This window comes from Peromyscus californicus, unplaced genomic scaffold, assembly GCF_007827085.1.
Source record: "Peromyscus californicus insignis strain IS unplaced genomic scaffold, ASM782708v3 Scaffold_21__1_contigs__length_65335640, whole genome shotgun sequence".
Classification (NCBI taxonomy): Eukaryota; Metazoa; Chordata; class Mammalia; order Rodentia; family Cricetidae; genus Peromyscus; species Peromyscus californicus.
In genome coordinates this window covers 34,935,169-34,955,968 of record NW_026294514.1, presented here as the reverse complement: position 1 = coordinate 34,955,968, position 20,800 = coordinate 34,935,169, and the positions used below count along the sequence as shown (strand labels likewise).

Here is a 20,800-nt window from a genome sequence, read left to right as displayed (position 1 = left end):
TATTTTCAATAATTTTTTTTGTCTACATTTTTCCATTTTAGGACTTTTTTCTCTAACCAGTGTGCTGTTCAACCTTCCATTGTACTTTAACTTATTATGATCATTATTTCCAACTCCAGTTTAGAGATATCCCACTAATCTTCAGTTTATAAGGTAATAATAGGACACAGTTTCAGAGTTCCTATTTTGTTGAAATAAATCTTGTGCACTTTATTTTAATAAATTGGTTTAAAATGTTTTAAATTTATCTACCACCTATTTTTATATCAACGAAAATGCCTAGGCTTCCATCCCCACAATGAGAAATTTGACTTCAACTCCCAGGTTGCTTTTCCAGGCTCTATTTGCAAGCTCAAAAGAAGTGTCTTCAACCAGGTTGCCTAAAATCTGGCAAAATGCTTCATGAACACTAAATGCTGTATGAGAAGCAAGTTCAGGTGATGAGTTCTTGGGAGAGGAAGGGATATGCATGTTCTTACTAGGAAAATTGTGCAAATGGAATTTGTATCAAAATCTAGGGAATCAGGCAATGATCACAGTGATTGATGACATAGGCTTTTAGCTTATCTTTCCTGCTAGCTTGTGGTCTGAAAGTGATTTTAAGGCCTTTTCTGGGCAATTGTGAACATACCCCAAACACAAGTGTATTTCTGCCATTCCTTGCCAATAGATAAAAATCCCTTCAAAGGGGCCTTTCCTTCACAATTTGACCTAATGTGTTTAAAATAATTAAACTGGGCCAGTAAGATGACTGCATTCAAGCCTGACCACCTGAGTTCAAGCCCCAGGACCCATGTGGTAGAAGGAGAGAATCAATTCTTGAAAGTTATTCATTGATTCCACACACACACCATGGCATACGTGCAACCACACATACATACACAGCACAGAAACACTAAACAAAAATGTAAAATGTGAGACTATTGAGAGATGATAATACTGAATGATTTTCAGTTCAAAGTTCCAATTCAGCTCAATGATTCTATCTATCTACCAGCAAACGGCAGTCCTGTGTAGAGACCAGAAGGAAGCCAGGATAAAGAGGGAATACTGTTGGGGGGTCTGGGACAATAGGCTCAGTTGAAAGTGTTGCAAAATTGATGTTAAAGTTCTAACAGGGCTAGAAGAATAGAAATCTTGGGGTGGTGCACACAGTCAAGTTAGCTTCACTCTCCATAAATTTGACTTCTTTTCTCTTTTAGTTTAGCACACCTAACTACAAGAGGCCTTTTGATCCTTCACAGAATTTGTTATTTGAGAATTAACTTCATAAACCAAAGGCTGTCAATTATCTAAGATGTTCAATATATCAGAGAACAAGACGCTTAATGGTTTTGTTTATTAAGTGACATGAATGCCAGTTTTAAATGTGATTATACAGCTCGTAATGCTGCCAATCACCTTTAAAAACTATTTAGAAATAAAGGAACACTGGCAGAAATAGCAGAGAATTCCTGTATAATATTTACAAGATGTCCAAAATGATAATATTTGTTCTATTTTATTCATGCTGTCTTTATCACATTAATGTATATTATATAGTTACATGTTATATGATGGATATTTTATAGTATATAATATATAATATATAATATTCATATAAAATGGCTTATGTGTACACATTATATATTTGAATATGTATACACATGCAGAAAAATGTCTATGCTAGTATCTGTGTGTGTGTGTGTGTAGTGTGTTATATATTAATGAAATTCTGGAATGGATTGCTTTGATTTGAATGTTTCCCAAAGTTTATATGTTAAACGTAATTCCTAGTGACAGTGTTTATAGGCAGGAGGACTTTAGAACATGCTGGCTTCCCTGTCATGAATAAATCAATGTCATTGTCTGAGAAGTAGTTTTGTCATTGGAGAGGTGAGTTGATTTTGTTGTAAGTTTAAATCCTCCTGTCCTCCGTTACTCACTCTTAGCTATGTGATATATTCTTCTATGCTATGATGCAGAAAAGTGGCCCACACCAGGTGTGTCCTCTCTGTCTTGGACTTCAGATACTTCAGAACCATGGACCACATATAATTTCCAGTCTGTGGAATTCTGCTGTAGCAGCACAGAACAGTTTAAGACAGACTATTGATACTGAGAAGTGAGGCTATTGTATTGTTCTAACATATACTTGAATGTGTAGAAAAGGATTTGGAACTAATAATGACTTTAGAAGGGCTGGCTGGAAAAATTAAAGACCTAAATTGCTGTGAGTGGAGCTGTAAGGACAATACCTGTGGGACTCAGGAGACATGAACTACAAAAAGCATTGACAGTTTTCCAGGGATTCCTTACATAATCTTGATCACAGTGTTGGTACAATATAGAAACTAAATGAATTCTGTTGGGGCCTCAGAGAGAATGGGGAGCAAGGCACTGGAACTCAGAGTAAAGACTACTGCATTTATAAGGCTGCAAAGAACCCAGATAAAAACAGTGTCCACATCCCCAGGACTTTGTGAGCAGGAGAATTTCACAGGAGGAATTCAGGTTCCAGGAAGAAAGAAAAGGAGATGATAGGAGATGCCAGGGGCCAAAATGACAGACATGGAGGAAGCAGGAAAATAGACATACAGAATAAAGGAAAGGTAAAAAGCCACTAGGCAAAATGTAGATGAATAGAAACAGGTTAAATTAAGTTAAAAGAGCTAGTGGGACAAGCCTAAGCTAAGGCCAGGCATTCATAATTAATAATAAGTCTCCATTTGGGAGCTGGTTGGTGACCCAAAGAAAGTGCCAACTACATCATTATTATGACCCAGTCTAGTCTCTTAATGCCAATACATTTTGTATTGGCTTTCCGCATATGAGTTTGGAAGCACTCACACATTCAGCCTATAAGAGGCCCTTTGATTTAAGCTGCTGACATGACTCTTAAACATTTTTTCATATACACAAAAGGGCAAGGCTCCCAACAAAATTAAATTTTACTCAGAAACATCCAAGAGCCTTAAATTTAATTAACTGAGTGGGTACAATATAAGCCAAAGAAACGAACAACAAAAACAAATTATCAGAGAACTGAGTAGATGGAGCTCGGAAAAAGCTGTGGCTGGTCTGTCTGTAACAGGCTGTAGTGGAAATTACTGTCACACAAAGCTAGAAAGCTATTTGTGGGTCTAATAGAAGGTTTTGTTTCTAATGCTTTTGTCATACATTGAGCAAGAAAGTACAGAAAATTGGAAAGTGAAAAAATAAGATTTTCATGAGCTATATACCCTGATGTAAGCTCTGAAATACAATATCCTCCACCAAAAGGTGATGGAATAGCATTAAATTATTTCTAAAGCTCCTTTTACATTTTGGGCTCCTAACATCCAGAAGAAAAAGTAAATAGCATTCTAGAAGAAAAAAGATAATATATTAAAATATGACTGGAAGTTAGAGTTACCGAGCCAAAGGAAACATAAAAATTTGAGATACAGAAAAGAATTTCCTTATTTATTTATTTATTTATTTATTTATTTATTTATTATTTGTTTGTTTGTTTATTTTCCACTCCTGCCTTGGTTACTTTTCTATTGCTGTGACAAAACACAATGGCCAAGGCAACTTATGAAAGAAAACATGTATCAGGGCTCACACAGCTCCAGAGGGCTAGAGACCATGAGCATTGTGTCACAGAGCATGATAGCAGGCAGGCAGGTTTCGTGCTGTGGGGAGAAATTATATCTGATCCACAAACACAGGCCAGAGGGAGCTATGCACCGGGAAGAGCACAGGCTTTTGCAGCCTCGAAGCCCACCCCCAGTGACACTCCTCTTCCAACAAGACCATGCTTCCTAACCTTTCCCAAATAATTCTACCAACTGGGGACCAAGCATTCAAATATATGAGCCTCTGAGGACCAGTCTCATTCTAAATCAACACAACATGCTAACCAAGTACCCTGTCACTGTGCTGCACCCACAGTCATGGAGTCACCATAATTTTTAACATTTAAATTATCATACACATCTTATTAAAGTTTTGTAGTATAGGAAAGTGGTGGTGCACGCCTTTAATCCCAGCACTCAGGAGGCAGAGCCAGGCGGATCTCTGTGAGTTCAAGGCCAGCCTGGTCTACAGAGTGAGATCCAGGAAAGGCGCAAAGCTACACAGAGAAACCCTGTCTCGAAAAACCAAAAAAAAAAAAAAAAAAAAAAGAAAAGAAAAAAACACCAAAAAAAAAAGAAAAAAGAAAAGTGGAAAGAATGAAATACACAACTTTGATTTATTGAAGAACAGAACAAAGTCAGTGAGATAAAGATAATGGTGGTCCATAGATGCTCAATAAACACTGCCTGCATTAAGATGTCTGTAAAACATAGCTCTAAACAAAGAAAACCCCTACATTATATGAATATGCACAACTATAAAAAAATGAAAAAAGTTACAGCAAAAGTTGAAAGCATGTCAATCTTTTGATACCAGTAAGTTGTTTGGGAAGGGAAAACAAAACAAAACAAGTGAAGTCAACAACAATGACTCTTGTGTAATATTAGAGGGTCCAGCCTTAATATTATACATCCCAGGGGCTCAGGGGAGAGAACTACTAACGGCGAGGACTATTTTCGGGAAATAGAATCTCAGCACACCGAGCTCTATAATCCACTTGCTTTAATTCCTCTGGCATAACATCCTATATACACGGCTTCAGTTCTGTTCTCGTGCCTAGCTCCTTTCTTGCCTGATTTCTCTCTATATTTATCTATTGCTCCCTCTAAGCTCTATCTTAATTCTCTTGTCTTAATTCTGCCTCATCTAGGTCCTTTTCATCTTGTTCTTACCCAGCTAGGACTTCCCCATCTGACTCTTCCTCATCTTCCACTTGTCCACATGTACTCTCTGGTCAAAATCCTTCTTATTCCTCCCCATTCTCCATCTTTCTGTTCTTCACATGCCCTGAGAGTCCCGGTATATATAGACTTACAAATAGTAATTCCTTGGCAGTGCAAAGCCAAGCTTCCAGGGTCAAACAGAGGAGTGATAAGAATCACATAGAGGGGCAATAACCGTTAATTATCATTTGCAACCCCAAAGGGAAGTGACCAATGGGAAAATGAATTAACTAAAGGCTAAATTTGGGTAATATCTAAGAAGAGGGATCTTATGTGCTCAACTATAACCTTAAATGTGATTGGTAGAAAATGTTAAGAATCTATAAGTTGCTAGGTCAATGGGAGAAAATAAAACTGTCTTCTTTTTTCCTGTGGCTCCTATCTATCCAAGCTATCTGCCGTTTTCCTTCAGAGTGGGGGAAAGTGTGCTCAGTCGCTTGGAAACCTGTGTACAGCTAGATGCCTCTGGTGGTAGTTAAAGGGAGATCTGGAACTAGAGGTAAGGTTTGGAAAAGGAGGAAGTAAAGCTTAATTGGCACATCCGCCAGGCCTTCTCAAACAGGTATCCTGGATGCCTAAGTCTGTTCTTAGAGAGTACAGAGGTGTCTCTGATAAGGTACTTTCCTCCATCTGGGGATGGACCTGGCCGGATGCTGCCAATGATGATAATTACAGGTAGGCTTGAACTGGGGTTCTAGCTGAGCATAGCTGTCAGCACAGAAAGTTATCTAAATATTCCTAGAAGTGGTTAGGTAAGGAGTTAAAGGTCTATAAAGTTAGTAAGCCTGTAAGAAAGGAGGGTCCGAGCTAAATTGTGTAAAGCTATTATTTAACGTCCACCCGACCTAGGCAGTGTCTCCTTGTGGAATTTACCTTAAATCAGGAGACTTTCATGTGGACTGTTATTACTGCTAGTCCTTGAAAGTGGCTAAGGAAGAGATATCTGATTCCAGAGAAAGCTTTTCCTGAGGCTGTTCTCCAAATACCTGGAATGTATATGTCCAGAGAGTGATCAGTCCACACTGTTAGTCCTTCTTAGGGAAAAGTCAATTGGGGAAACTATGAAGGCACACATGATTTTCATAACAAAAGACAGCTGATATATAATAAACCAAGTAACACCAAAAGCTCCTTGGAATTTGGCTTCCTCTGGAGGAACTTCTTGATCCCTCCAGGTAATGACTTTGCCATAACCAGCTGAGTTCTTATGATATATTCCTGTGGCCCACAGCAAGTGACAATAACTTAAGTAAAAACAGATTGTATATGTTTGTTTGTTTGCTTTGTCTTTTGCAATCTATCTATCTATCTATCTATCTATCTATCTATCTATCTATCTACCTATCTATCTATTTCGGTTTTTCGATACAAGGTTTCCCTGTGTAGCCCTGGCTGTTTTGGAACTTGCTCTGTAAACCATACAGGCTTCAAACAGTTATTTTTAATTTGGTAGGAAAAGATAGAAAAGGTTAATTTGTTGATTTTAAAGAATGTGAAGAACACTATAGTTCCTACTGCCTTAGTAAGTGACTTGAAGTCAGAAAGTCTGCTGGCCTGTCAATCATAGCTTTGGAGCTCTGTGATGTGACCAGCCTCTGATGGTGGGCAACTATTTCTTTCTCTGTGGGTTTTTGTCAGGATCAGTTGAGGGAAAGCATATGAACACCTGTTAGTATAGCACCATGACGGGTACATCCCGAAGGCCCAACACATGTAAACTGCAAGAGCAACCTTCTCACCACTCATATTCAATTTTCTGTCTTAAGGAGAAAAAAAAAAACAAAGAAAATCTAAGAGGCTGGGTGACAGTAGCAGACAGGTAACAAATGCTGTCTGCTCGGCTTCCTGGACCAGCTACAGTCCACGTTTCTTCAACATTATTCTTTCACACACTCGCTAACTACAGGCAGCACCTCCCACTCTTTCTTCATGTTAGTAACTTCTCCAATATTGCTTTCAAAAGGAAAAGTTAAAAAAAAAAACCAAACAGTTCCTTTTCTGTTAAGTTCTTTAGCACATAAATCTGAGAAATACAGCCAGATATCCCGGGCAAGAGCAATTGATCAACGGTTAGCTTAAACATGCTCTATCATGGAAAAACAAAATCCATTTTTTTTTGTCTTTTGTTGGGTGAATAAATCTGCATAAAAGAAAGAATGAAAACAGGAGTTTGTCACTTCCATTCTTAAAGAACCTTTTCTTAGGGTCCTTTGGACTCAACACAGGAAGAAAAGTGCCTTCATCAATAAAAAAAAAAAAAAAAAGGCTGGCCCTTACCATGTACTCTATCACCACACTATATGTATCCTCTTACTGCAGCTATGATGTGAAATAATTATTAAATTTTTATACTAAAGGAGGCCAGAAACAGACTACTTCAAGTTCATATAACCAAAAATGGAGAAACTTGAAAGAAACTAAGGCGTTTTTTTATTTTATTTTATTTTATTATTATTATTTTGTGTGTGTGTGTGTGTGTGTGTGTGTGTATGTGTGTGTGTGTATGTGTGTGTGTATGTGTGTGTGTGTGTGTGTGTGTATGTATGTGTGTGTGTATGGTATGAGGGGTATGTATGTGATGTAAATGTGTATGTATGGGGTTCGTGTACCCATGTAAACACAGAGGCCAGATGAGGATGCTGGGTGTTCTGCTCTGTCACTCTCCACCATATTCCCTTGAGACACAGTATCTCATTAAACCTGGAGCTAGTCCAGCGACCAGAAAGCCCCAATAATATCCATGTCTGCCCTTCCTCCAGCACTAGGTTACAGTCATGCAAGCAGCCATGGGTGCTGGGAATTCGAACTCAGGCCCTCGTGCTTGCACACGAAGCACTCTTACCTATTGAGACATCTCTCTAGCCTCAAAACCCAATGAGTCATCCTGAATTATGCACAGATCTTCAGCTTACCCTAGCCAATAGGTAGATGTGAATTACAGGAGAAAAATAACACCAGAACATGTAATTTCAAACATAAACCTCAACTTGATACTATATTTATAACTTTTTACCTCAAATTGTCTTGAGGTTTATTTTCAATGCATATAGTCAAAGAAGTAGAAAGAATAAGAGAAAAGACTTATTTCTCAGGGTCAGGTTTCATTTCATTTTGGGAGAAAGGCAGTATGTTGGGTTTTTAAGGCCCTACTGAGAAATAATATGAAATATTAGCTATTTATGTTTTTATGGAATGGGAGAAACATAGGATTCATTGGATATTCTTGGGCTATTAGGTGCATGAGACTGATTTAAAGCAAAATTTCCAGTTTGTTTTTTAGAACAATTTCAGCAGGAATGAAGACATCACAGGGGCCCCATCCTTTCATACACAGCCTCTGTCATTACTAATCCTACCACACTGACTACAGATGATGAGCCTACGCTGGCACATGATTATCCAAGTATGAATTTATCAGAGTGATTTTTAAGTATTTCATTTTGATAAAAATGTTTGTAAACAACCATCTCTTATGACATCAGTCTCTGTGAGCAGTGTTCTTTTTACCATGGAAATGCAAAGTAAAGCACGAACATCAATTAGACGAGGCAAATTGCACATCCCGTTAGAGAGGCTTGAGTTAAATTGGACCTTCTTGTGATGAATGGGCATTCTTTAAATGAATTAGTCCAGAGTCTGCCCAGGAGCATAGAAAGGGGTATCCCGGGGGAATGCAGTAGGACAAGTCTGAGTGTGGAATATCTGTCTTCATCACCAAATACTGCTCAAATGCAATCGGCTTTGAAGTACTTTTAAGACAGGGGTCATAAACTCAAGCGCCTAGAGGATCTGGGCAGGTGATATAAATGAGTCAAGTGGGCCAGCTGCAAGAATGCATCGTGGTGACAAATGGTACCTGACACTTGACCATGGTGTCAGGAAGACGGTGGCAAACTGACCATTAGAAGGGGTAGCTGCTTTTCTATTTTAGCTGACCTGACGCCAGGCAGACACCTGGGGCCAATGCTTATCATATTGTTGTTATTATCTCATGTTAACTGCATATGTAAATGGGGTTTAGTGTGCTACTTGCATACATACTTACAATATATATTTTTCATATTCTACCATCTTTCTTCCACCCCTAGGGCCCATAACACAGACTCCCAATCTCTGGTGACCACTATTCTATTTCTGTCTTAATAATTTTGTGGTTTCTAGATATGAGAGAGAACAGATGATACTTGCCTTTCTGTGTCTTGCTTATTTCACTTAACATACTGTCCCTAAATTGTGATTTTTTTTAAAAGGGGAAGAATACTATCATATTTTGATGTATCGTCTTCTAATATTTAATGTTAACATCTAATTAAAAATACTATCGAGTACAATTAAGAAGACCACCAATTGATCAAGCACATGCTATCATCAGCAGGCCACCAGTTTGCAATTTCTGATTCCATGAAATAAGATGACAATAGAGGAAATAATACCTGTAAAGAACCTCATCATCCTGAATTCTTACACTTCTGAACTAACCTTTAGATACCATAACAGTTGCACTTGCCACATCAAACAGGAAAGATTTAGGGATCTGTGCAAAACCACACAGTATTTCCCACCTGCTACAGATGAATCTGCTTGCAAAGCACATGCTGCATTTGTATGTATTTGGTCTCATGTGAGTCCCAGCAAGCTGTCATTGTGCACGCTATCACCAAGTGATTCTAACACAGAATTAGAATTTCTCCACTGAGAACACACTAACTCTATGGCAATTTCACTGCCACCTTTACCTCTTGTCCCTTTCCAAGTCTTCCAGGCAGAAATGGCCTCAATTTTAAAAGGAGTAAAATTTGGATCTTCCCAGATCTGTGTTTGGCTGGGTGATCCCCAGCATAACTGCATTTGGGTCACCCAATTACACAGGTACAGGTTGACACTTTAAAAAGACAAATGTCTACCTCATTAGCTTTTAGTTTATGGTTTCAGTTTATGTCTTCATTTAGTTAATCCTTTCCAGGGTTGTTTCCCCTGGCTCCCTACTGAGTATCAGTGTAATGTACCTGATCGGTGCCTAGTAAGTAATTTTTGATTGACTATTATAATGCATTAATTAGAACACCGTCAACGAGGCCTACCAGATCAACTATCTGTGAACAAACTGAACAGTCATTTATTTTAACCTACTAGACATTTTAGTTAAGCCAATAACTAGGCAAATTTTTAGCTTTGGGAAATTTGTTGTATGACATTGATGAAATGAACCCATCTACAAGTAACATAACCATCCACCTCTGCCTATTCTTAACCTCAGTGAATAAATATGCTATCAAGAGTATATAGTTCCTGACACTCTTACACAAAACAAAGGAGCACTATGAAGGTGGGAGCAATAATGACCGACATGTTCACAAAGAACAATGTGTTTTAGTGTCAGGGAGAAACCACAATTGAAATGTAAATTGTTATTTTTGCTCCTGGAAAAAAAAAAAACAAGTCAAAATGCAAACCATCATTTAAAAACATTGAGGTCAGGAAAAGCATTAGACCATTTTTTTTTTAATTTTGTCTTTGTACCTTGTAAACAACAAAGTCTTAGATATGTGGAGCATAGTTATCTTAGAGTATTTATCCCTTAGCCTAGATTATAAGTAGGCTATTTCTTAAACCATTCCAAGCATCTTCAGAAACAAGCAATTAATGACCTCTGCAGTAACTCTCTCTAGAAGATGAACTGTTAATTTCTTGAACATCTTGTCTTTTTTTCCCTCCTATCATTTCCATACAATTCTAGCGAATGTGACCTAACTTGTAGTTCAGAATACTCCAATAGCCTGTAGGTTTTGGGCCACAGGCATGGGTCTAGAGTTTTTCTTAGCAGAGGTGAGGTAACATTAAATTTGTCCCCGCCTCATCTAAGTCAGCAAGACAGTGTTGCATAATATCTTTAGAAATATTAAGTTAAGAAGTTCATAGGGAAGAAGGTGAGAAGAGGGTCAGCTGCGGACATCAAACCAGGGTACAAGATGTGACGACCCTCACTTAGTCAGAGTCATTGGAGCCTGCAAGTCAGCAGAATGTTACTGAACAGAGCTTCAAGCAGAAGCCAGATAGTGGACAAAGGCAGCCCTACCTGTGAAGTCCGCATTGTGTTATATAAGTGGAGACTGAGCAGGGCAACTAATTAAGAGTAAACACTTCAGTCTATGACCAGCTTCTTCTCGAGTCCACTCCCTCACCCCAAATTGTAGACCTTTATGTTAATGTCTAAAAGAGCCATGCACATATTATAAAGAGAAATAAAGGAAAACAGAGCTTTGATAAGCAGAGTCCTAAAAGTTAGAATAACATCCTCGTTGGTCCCCGCTGTACTTCCAAGTTTGTATGTTTGTTCCCTGGCTAGAGGTACTAATGCATGAAATAGCAAGAAGCCTGCCTTGAAGATCCTGCCTAAGTTCTAGCCCTGGGCTTCCTCATTAGTGGACTGTGATCTGGAAGTATAAGCCAAATAACCCCCTTTGTAGTGCTTTGAAAGAAAATGGCCCCCAAAAGGAGTGGTTATTAGGAGGTGTGACTTTGTTGGAGTAGGTATGGCCTTGTTGGAGTAGGTATGGCCTTGTTGGAGGAAGTGTGTCACTATGGAGGCAGGCTTTGAGATCTCATATATGCTCAAGCCGTGCCCAGTGTTGCCTGTGGGATCAAGATGTAGCTCCTCCACTCTCAGTTCCTTCTCCAGCACCATGTCTGCCTGCATGCTGCCATTTCCCAGCAGGATGATAATGGACTGAATGTCTGCACTGTAAGCCATCCCAAAGAAATACTTTCCTTTGTAAGAGTTGCCATGGTCATAATGTCTCTTCACAGCAATAGAAACCATAACTAAGACACCCTTCCTCCCTTAAACTGTGTTTGGTTTCAGTGTTTTGTCACAGCAGCACCGTGAAACGACCACAGCATGGAATGCCTAGAGTTTTTGTTGACTTTCCTACCAGTATTTACACAAGTCTATTCCCAGAATATTCTTCAGCCCTCTTTTAAGACACTTATTACTCATCTAAAAAGGAAGGGGGGACTGGTCAAGCTCTACACTTTGAGAACAAATGAACATAAAGGTAATATTTCAGAAAATAGATCAGGAAAAGAGAAAAGTCAAATTGTTGAACATTTGCCTCTCCTTTATGGTTGACATTTTGAGGTGGCCATGATGGAACAAACTTGTGTTCTGAGCACTCCAGAGGTAGAAATATAGCAGCACTGGAGTTTAAGGTCCACCTTGTCCTGTCCACATATTGAGTCTGACCACAGCCTTGACTACAAGAGCACTTGCTGCCCTTGTAGAGGTCCTGGGTTCAATTTCCAGTACCCACAACTGTAACTCCAGTTTCAGGGGATGCAATGCCCTCTTCTGGCATTGCATGCACATGATGCATGTACAAAGCAAGCACATCCACACATATATAAATAAATAAATAAATAAATAAATAAATAAATAAATAAATAAAAACTTACAGTACTTCAACAAGATACTATTACCTCCATGTTATTGATACTTAAGACACAAAAGAGGCTAAGTAAATTGTGTATTTACAGGGATGGTAAAAGGCAGAACCAATTGAGTCCAGGCTGCCAGATCTAAAGCCTGAACCAATAGCTATTCTATGAATCAACTCATCACAAAAGAGAAGTCTACATAAGTAGAATCACTCAAAATTCCATGTCAAGAGTCATTCTTTCTCTTATCTCCTTTCCTCTAAACCATCTTCAGATGGTACAAGAGCTATTTATCTAATGGGAACGATTGAATGTGTACTTGTCCTGATTCAATGGCCCTCACTACCACTGTTACATTGCCCATGGATGGTGCTTCTGAGGTGCTGTTTAACTTTTTAACTGTTTAAGCAATGCAACATACCAAATCGTGGGTACCAGGTACAGAAGGGAATGTTTATTTTATAACTTGCTTTACTGGGGTATTAAGACAACTCTTAAAAATTGCATATATTTATTTGGGCAGGGGGATACACATACACCACAGTGAGCATGAAGAACTATAAGAACAACTTACATCTCTTTCCATCCTCCATCATGCGTGGCTGGGACTTGAACTCAGCTTATCAGTCTTGGCAGCAAGTGCCTGTACCTGCTGAGACATCTTGCTGGCCCAAGATAATCCTTTCTTGGATGTTAAAAATGAGTTTGCCAGGAAATTTGGTTTTCTATCCACAGAAACTCTTTCTTAGGCATATTCCAGAAAAATCAGTCCAGCTGAGGAGTGAAAGGGAAAAATGATTAAAGTGAAGGTCTTTGGAGACAGAGTTTGGAACCACAGTATCCTTCCTTTTCAATGATCCTTTTTACAGTTTGAAGATGCTTCCCTCCTGTGTCTGCTATGAAAATTGAATTAGATAATATGTATATAGGGCTGAAAACTGGCCTACACAGAAATTCTTCAGGAAATGATAACTAGGCATACATCTTTATGGTTTTCATTGTTCTGTACTTTAATTGGACTGGTTTAAGAACATTGTTTGTTTTAATTTTTAATTTGAACATTTTATGTGTATAGTGTTTTGCCTGCATGTATGTCTGTGCACTATGTGCATGCCTGGTGTTTGTAGAGACCAGAGAGGTATCAGATCTCCTGCAACTAGAGTTTCAGAGGTTGTTATGTGAGTTGTTACATGGGCATTGGGAATCAAGTTCATGTCCTCTAGAAGAGCATCCTGTGACCCATCTCCACCATCTCTTAACCACTGACCCATCTCTCCAACCCCATCTTGCTTTGTATTTTGATTACATGTAGCTGGAGTTTACCTATATCCTGCCCAGTCCATAGCCACTCATACCCAAGTAAACACACAGAGACTTATATTAATTAAAACTGCTCAACCACTAGCTCAGGCCTACCACTGACTAGCTCTTACACTTATATTCAGTCCATTTCTGTTAATCTATATGTTGCCACCTATTCTGTGACTTTACCTGTGTGCCATTACATGCTGCTCCCTGGATGGCGGGCTGGCATCTTCTCTGCCTCTGCCTTTCTTCTTTCTGTCTCCCTCCTGGATTTCCCACCTAGCTATAACCTGACTTGCCATAGGCCAAATGGTTTTATTTATGACCAATCAGAACAACACATATTTACAGCATACAACAATACAAAAACAACAACTAAATATTAAGGGGAATTTAAATGTGTGAAGAATGGGGAAGATAATTATTAAAGTGATACTGGACAGTTCTGGATACTTGGGACCAGAGCCTATATGCATGCCTTATAGTCATCCAGTTTCAAGGCTGCTATCTCAGTATGACTTAAATCTCTTTCTTAGTATGCTGGTGTTTCCATAGTTCTCAAAAATGTGAAACTTTGCATAAATTGTACCAAATTATAAATTGCAAACTCCAAAAATTGGACATTTTTCAACTGTCAACTTATGACTATTCACTTTCAGTGTCCTCTCATCTGTCATTAGATGGGATTCAGTTGAGAGGTTATGTTTTATTTGAAGACAAGATCTTGCTATGTAGCCCCAGTTGTCCTGGAGCTCATTTCGTAGCCTTAAACCCCTGTGTGATCTCTTGCCACAGTCTCCTGAGTGCTGAGATTACAGGTGTCGGCTGCCACCTCTGGCTCTAAATGGAGAAGGAAGAAAGCACTGGTGACAAGTCATTCCCTCCAAACTTCAGGAAGTCTGGTATCCATTGTTTCTCACTCTAACACTTCACATTAAGCAACACTTGTTAACACATTAAGCAACCAGATGATATCTGGTCTCCCACCCACGGGACTAAGGTCTTTGCCAGTGCCCCCTTCTTGATTCTGTCCACGGTCCTGATCGACACCTTGAGGTTCCTTTCAGAGTAATGTTTTTATTTTTTAGCAATTTTTAAATCCTCTCACACTAATAATAATAATAACAACAACAAAAGCCATGGTTGACCTTGGAAAAATGAAAAGAGTTAACGATCTTCCAGCCCAGATTAATCTTTTCAATGTCAGTCTTATGTGTGTAAATGTACATTCATCACCTCAGCTTAGAGGTTCTCATAGTCCCCGCATCTCCTCCTTGTCTATCCCTCCATGTCTTCTAATCTGTAGTAATTTTAAAAGGTGGCTGCAAATTGTTTGACACTCCTTTCATCAAAACTGTGATCTAGGCTCCGTTCCCTTCACTCTGCCTGGGCTTGATTCCTTTGACTAACAGGGTACATGTGTGCAGTGGCTATGAAGCCCTGTGACCTTTGAGTGGGCTCATAAAAATGACACAGCTTCTGGAGCAAGTTTTGATTTTAGTAACTCCCTAGGTGATTCTGATGTCGGGGACTCTGCCCAGAGTCATGGTGGACATTTCCTTCTCATATGGCAATCTAATTATATTTTCTGGAGTCCACATGAGCTCTTTTCTTTCTAGACCAAAGAAGCTAATGTTTATAAACTTTCAGTAAGTGATGAGCCCCAATTTGAGAAATTTTGATGATCCCCGATTTTGATTTTTTTTAAATATCAAAAAAGAGAGAAGATGACATAATTGCTAGCTTTAGAGTTAAGGCAAGAGTGTGAAGAGAAAAAGGAGTATGGAGGTGAGTTTAAGTTACTGTACAAGGTAGCTGTATGTATAGACTCTGGCCACACAGTAGAGGGCACAGGGCATTCACCAATGATAAAATTCATATGTAGAAAAAATGAACTATTTGAAGGGCAGTTTAGGGTATCAAATTTTAGACTGAGCACACTGTAGCAGAATGAAAAATTTAAGATTCGGAGTGGAGCTGGCCTCATGCTCTGCTCATGCTGGTAATTCCAGCTACTTGGGAGGTTGAGGCAGAGAGATTGTAGACTAGAAGTCTGTCTGGACTACAACAATGTGTTCAAGGCCAGCAGGGAATCTGACTGAGACTCTGTTTCAAAATACAGAGTTGCAAGAGGACTGAGATACAGTTCAGAGATAGGACATTAGCTTAGCAGACATGAGACTCTGGGTTCAATTTCCAGTCCGGAGTCCCTGTGCCCTCACCCCATAGCCAGAAGAGTGACCTTATCTGAGCTATACAATTGAATGGTAAACTCCCAGTCTGTATTAAAGACAACTAAAAAGGAAATTAAAATAAATACAGTTAAAATAAAGATGCACAAAAGGGTTGAAGAGATGACTCCGTGGTTAAGAGCATTTGCTGCTCTTACAAAGAACCTGAGTTTGGTACCTACCACCCATGTGGTGGTTCACCAACTATCTGTAACTTCAGCTCCTGGTGTCTGATACCCTCTTCTGATCTCCATGGGTATCTGCATGCACTCAGGCACATGTACATACACATACAATCAAGTACAGTTTAGAAAAGATGCAAAAAAAATTAAGATGTAAAAGGAAATAAAAGTTATTTAGACAAAAGTCACGTATGGACTTACCTCTGGAGGGGGGGAAGTGTCAATCAGTACAGTTCCCGAAATGGAAGAAATAAATTGCAGCATTGAGTTTTCACTTTATTTCCCTTTCCTCCAATTTCTTCCACATGCTTATTTCATGCTTTTATATACCCCAAACTGATAGAAGTTTTGACATTGTTGAGGGGATTAGTATATTTCTGAAATCCTGGGTTAGCACTCAATGCATTTACTCTCCCTGAATTCCCCAGGACACAGTGTGAAATCCAGACTGAGAGCAGAGATGGATTCTCAGCAGCTGATTGCCAGTAATTGATTTTTCTCAAAGCTGCTATGAGATGCACCCAAGCGTGGGTCATTGCCTGCTCCATCCAGCTGTAGTGAACAGCCCACAGATAGAGACCTTTAGTAGGTAAGCTGTGTATGTTCATTTAATTCCGTAGCACCTAATTAAAAATTTCCCCTTTGTGCATAAGCCAACATTGCTTAAAGTTTTGTCTAAGTAGGAGTCTCTTGCAACATTGCTTTTAGATGAGGACATTTTTACTACAACATGTTGGTTTGGGGCTTGGATGAGGCCAGAAATCTGCAGTATTTTAATTACACCTTGGAAAGAATAACTCTCCATGCTTGATAGCTGTGATTGAATAGAGAAGTCCCCAAACAGTGAGTGCTCAGTTAAGTAGGATGTTTATTGCTGTTGTTCTCTTTGAACATGCATAACGCTGTGAAATAAGTACCCTGCTTGTATTTCATAGCACCTTACTGTGGGAGCTTTCAATTTATCATCAGTAATAGAACTCCACGGAATCAGCAGCACTGGGAACATGTTAAAAACACAGGCCCTTTGCCTCCCTTCATTTTAAAAAGATCCTGGGGGTCAGAGAAGCCCCAACTTAGCATATTTTTTGAGGCTGAATGTGATTTTACAGCTTTTTAAAAATTATCTTTTCTAATCCAAATGGATGGAAGATTTTCATGACAAGAGGGAAAGTTATGAAGGGTAGAGGCATCCATGATTGTAAAATATATTTGTCTACAAATGATGCCTTATAAGTCAGAAAGCAATTTGCTTGCTATGTGATCTTAGGCACCCGTCCCTGCCCTTCTACAGACAGGTCATTATGTCCAAAGAACTCAATACCTGGCCTAATGCTGGGAACACAAGTAGATGTTCCAAGCACTGGAATGAGGGGAAAAATCTGCTAATCACTTCATGAGTTACAGCCACCCTTGGAGTTCAAGCTTGTGGCTCCTCTCCTTCATGGAGATTTTTTTCTTCCATTTTTTCATCTACTCGGGTTCTGTTGCCTGAGTCAATGTCAGGTACTTGATATTTAGCACGAATGCGCACACACACCTTTTATATGCCAGTTATTTTGTATCTCTGATACTAAAGCTACAAGAACCTGCCTCCTGTGTTTTGGATCACTTTTGCAGAGGAGGCTTTCGGACATTTGTACTAAGCATGTGTATTAAAATAATAATAGCCCTGCAGTGAAAAAAAATGCACACGTTTTCGTTTTCCTTTCAGCTTTGTTCCAAATTGCCAAAATTAATCCTGAGATCCCAATGGTTTCTCTATTGCTGATCCATTTATATTAAGGAACTTGTCTGCCGATAATATAAAGTGATTCTATAATTTTCAAATGAATAGTTATATCTTCACTGTTCTTTTGTTTCTATGCAATAATTTGGACAATTTTGTGATTTTCTTGGTAACATCACATGCAGGCTATTTTCCCACTTTAATGGTCCTTGTAGCTCTATTAATCAAATATGCACCAAAGACGTAAAAATTTGATTCCCACAACCATGACTGTATTCAAGACATCAATATGCCAGTTTAGTTCTGGCAATATTTCTAGTCAATGTTTTAAAATGCGGTTTTTCTGTATTGTTTTCACAAGTGGTCTCTAACTGTCCTAGAGATGGCAGCATTGAGCAACTTATTTTGGTAATCAGTTGCTTGCCGGGTCTGAATTTTCTGTTAGGTGTAAATTTTTCTTAGAGAGTATTTCATTACAATACACAAGACTAATTTAGGATAAGGTGACAAGATAATACATGTATCTGCTCAACATGACTTCACTTAGATTCCACAAAAGCCTACGTTCCTATTCTGTATATTCACATAAATCAAATGTGAATTTGCATTTCCAGAGTTATCTCAACCTGTGAATTAAAAAATGTAGAAAACCGAACATATTGTAGTATAATTTAAATATTAACTACCTCTAAGATTGGCAGTAAGATTTGTGTGTGTGTGTGTGTTACTGGGGATCCAACCCAGGTCCTTGGACACTTCAAGGTGTCTGTTCTGCTATAATAACAATTATTTTCATATCATCAAAGCCCTAAACTTTTGTGAAGATGACCTGTAAAAATTTTCCAAATTAAATTGTTCTTTCGGTTGTCCCCTCCTTCGAGAAAATAGTATATTTTCCTCATAGAGGTACATCCCTCCTCCCCCAACTTTTATTTGTTCTTGGTTGGGGGAGGGCAGGAAGGAAGTAATTAAAAAAATGAAAGTCTATGGATTTGAAGTGCTTCCCTATAAAATGAAAATTACAGGCCCCCTCCTGTAAAAAGTCCTTTTGGCCTAATCTAAACCTTGCTGTTGCTATCCAGCAGCTGTTTATTATCTTTCTTTTTTGTTTGTTTTGGGAGGGGTCTTGGGCAAAACCTCCCACTATTACTCTGCCACACTAACTTCAGGCATCTCTACTTCGCATTCTCCCCTCCCCCTACAGCACATCAAACCGTCAGAACCCGAGTCCTGCTATTGCTGCCTCGGTACCACTTCCAAATTACTTGCTATTTATAGCCTTGCTGTAGTGGGCACGTGTACCCGCATCACCAAGCTGTCAGAGGGAAAAAGGGAGGGCTTTCAGTTCAACATGTGTACCTAGATAATACATTAACCAGGTTGAAAAGAGCCTGCGTGATGAAGAAGGTGAAAAGAGACCCCGGAGGTTCCCAGGCTTTCGTGAGGGGGTGGCATCTGCAGATGTGGGATACCCCAATTCAATTACCGCAAGCCTCTGAATGGCGCCTGCACCTACGTCTGTACCCTCACCCTCTCTCCCCTTTACCGCATCTGTGCAAGACGGGAAAGACAGGCAACTCCACCAATCAGCAGGCTGCCCCAGGAAACTCACCCCGCCTTTCTCCCCCGCGTTAGACTGAGGCACGTTCCCCCCGCCCCTGACTCCCCCACTCCAGGCCCGGCGGTCTAGTGGATTGAGCATGCCCAGCACCTTCAGTGCTGCGTCTCCCTGCGAACATCCTGCAGTGCCAGAGAGCTAGAGGCTGAGGGGGTTCCTGGCGTAGAAAAGGAGGCGGAAACCCAGAACCACCCAGGGCTAAAGTGGGATGGCTTTAAGCATAGGGACCAACGTCACCTTTGTAGGTCTTTAATGCTAGTTGGGTAAGACAGGGACATCCTGCTTGATTTATAGGTCATCTTAATAAAAATTAAAAAAAAAAAAGAAAAAAGAAAAAGAAAAACTTTGGGGAGCGTCTGCTTGTGGCGAAACCGAGTAACAGGCTTTGCAACTAGGCTGCTGACCCGTTTTCATCAAGAAGTACTCTTTTTTCTTGTACAGCATAACCGCTTATCCTTATGGTCAAGGTTAAAAATTTATAGGGTCGTCCAGTGCGCGTGGAAACTATGAAACAAACATTTGCTAATATGTACACAGTAGGGATTTGGACTTAGGAACTCTCTGAACGTCCTTAACATTTTTTTTAAAATTACAAATAGACTTGAGAATGTGGTAAGGGGCGCCTTTTTTCTTCCGCCCCCATCCTTTGCCCTAATCCATAAGTATGAATCCCTGTTCACCTGCACGAAGGGAGTGAAATTGTGACATTTACAATTTATTTCTTCCCTAATTGACATGCCGCTAATCTCAATACTGCTAGGCGTGAGATCCCCAGTTTTGAGTCTGAGAGACCCTAACCCAGCAACAGTCATTGCCCTTGGGCATCCCTCAGTGTTCGCTCCAGGTGCTTCACCGCAGTACACCCGGAGATTCCAGGTGCAAGGCTGGCCCACAAGTCCTTCAGAAAACCTTACCAAAAAAAAAAAAAAAAAAAAAAAAATGTAGGTCTCCCCACCAGGGACTCTCACCTAGAAACCAAGATCCAGCTGGCTCCCGGGGATCGCCCTTACCTGTTGGGTGAGAGGCTGCGGGTCACCCGCGTCCCCTCCTCCCCAGCCCTCCTACTCGGGGTTCTGCAGCGGCTGCACACTCCCCCCCCCCCACCCCGCCCGCCAACTGCCCCCACCCTCACTCCTGCGTCTTCCCCAGATCGCCCCCTCCCGTTTTCCCAGACTCCCCTCCTGCTTTCCGGTAGCCACCCAAACACGCCCGCCCTCCCGCCGCGGGGATTCCTGCGGGCCGGGGGCGCCATGGGTGGCGCGGGCATGGGAGGCGCAGTGCCCGGGGCTCTGCCGGCCACGCAGGGGCGCTGCCTGAGCGCTGCAGCAAAGGCCCAGCGCCGGCGCCTCTGCGGCACGGCCGGGGGGTGGAGAGGGGCGGGCGCGGGGCGGGCTCGGCCCGGAATGTAGAGCGAGAAGGGAGAGAGAGAGAGAGAGAGAGAGACCCTGGCTGGAGCCTCCCGGCCGCGGCCCGACTGCAGA

The 20,800-nt window shown here is 40.4% G+C and overlaps 1 protein-coding gene across 2 annotated transcripts in view; it reads right to left on the bottom strand.

Annotated features, from left to right (window-relative positions):
* Rhbdd1 (rhomboid domain containing 1) overlaps positions 1-20,395 on the bottom strand; it is a 171,458-nt gene extending 151,063 nt beyond the window's left edge. The window contains exons 1-2 of one of the 2 annotated variants that reach the window (XM_052750026.1): positions 20,330-20,395; positions 12,832-13,031 (exon numbers count right to left, since the gene is read on the bottom strand). The gene's annotated coding sequence lies outside the window, so the exon portion shown is untranslated. Of the gene's footprint in view, positions 1-12,831; positions 13,108-20,329 lie in introns of those variants that run through there. The other variant, XM_052750027.1, reaches the window with a different exon arrangement.
* Positions 20,396-20,800: the final 405 nt, after the last annotated feature.